This window comes from Cariama cristata, unplaced genomic scaffold, assembly GCF_000690535.1.
Source record: "Cariama cristata isolate BGI_N322 unplaced genomic scaffold, ASM69053v1 scaffold27682, whole genome shotgun sequence".
NCBI lineage: Eukaryota > Metazoa > Chordata > Aves > Cariamiformes > Cariamidae > Cariama > Cariama cristata.
The window spans coordinates 24,938-26,187 of NW_009602645.1; positions in this window are offsets into that span (position 1 = coordinate 24,938).

A 1,250-nucleotide genomic window follows, 5' to 3' on the forward strand; every position below is an offset into this window, starting at 1 on the left:
GGTCAGCCCTTATCATTTGCATCCTTGAGATAAGGCTGGATAAGCAGTACCAGTAACACCGTCCGGCATTTCTCTGATCTGGTAGTTTGCATCACAGCCTGAACAGGAACATTGCCAGCACCCCATGGCAAGGGGCTGTTGACTCCCTCCCATTCGGATATGTCACCACCTGGGTCCCCATCCCACTGCTGCACCCCAGGAAAACGCTCCTACCACCCAGGAGCCATCCGTAGGTCATGTATGTAAAATGGTGCAGTGAAGCTGGGAGCTGAGGGTTCAGAGAGTGCAATGGTCAGTGAGCGATGTGATGGGTCTGTGAACATAACGCTATGGTTCAGAGCTGCATTTTGAGCACTGATGGATCGGGGATGCCTGTGGAAGAGGCTCTGGGCTGCAGTCTGGTGCTGTGCTCGGTCCTGGGAAGCTCCTGGAGGTGAAAGTCAAGGTCCTTCACACACAAACTGCTGATGCAGCTCAGTGCCCTGGAGAGATGGGACAGAAATATTGCCTCCGAGGGACAGCCATTTGACCACTGGAAGGTGACTACCGACATGTTCAAACCACCATCTTCATTTTGGGTTGTCACCCTCGAGGCAGCACAGACTGGACTGACGGACATGCTGAGCACCCTCTGGCTAAAGTCAGGGCTGGCACGTCTCAAGCTGAACAGCCCCAAGCCATGGGAATCAAAACTCCTTTCCAAAAACACAGCATCAAACAATGCAACCGAGATCCAGGAGAGAGACCAGGACCCCCCACCCCTCTTCTCCTCCAGCCCAAACCCTGAATCAACCACTTGCTCAAGAAAGAATGGATTGTAATTATTTATTTTGGGTCCCTTTGAAAATACCACCACGTATCTCCTTCCACTCATGGCTTCGTGCGGTCTCGCAGCCTGTGACAGCACAGTGTCCTAGCCAGCTGTCCATCACACTTCATCCTCCAGTGAGCAGGCAACCATCGTCCCTTCAAGGTTGGCAGGTTGGAGCTGCCCGGTCCGATCTCAGCAGCCGTCCCTCAGTACCAGGTACCGCCTGGGAGCATCGCACAGATGGGGAGCAGAGCGAGGGAGCAGGAGGGCAGCCCAGAGGGACTGGTGGGGATGGCTGTAGCTTTCAGCTGCCCCAGGAAGGGAGTCTCTGGCTTGTGTTTTCTGGCAACTTAGAACTGGGTTTGTTTCTCCATCATTACCAAAAAAAAAAAAAAAAAAACCAAATAAAATGATGCTGCTGCTATCTGCCAAGGGGAGG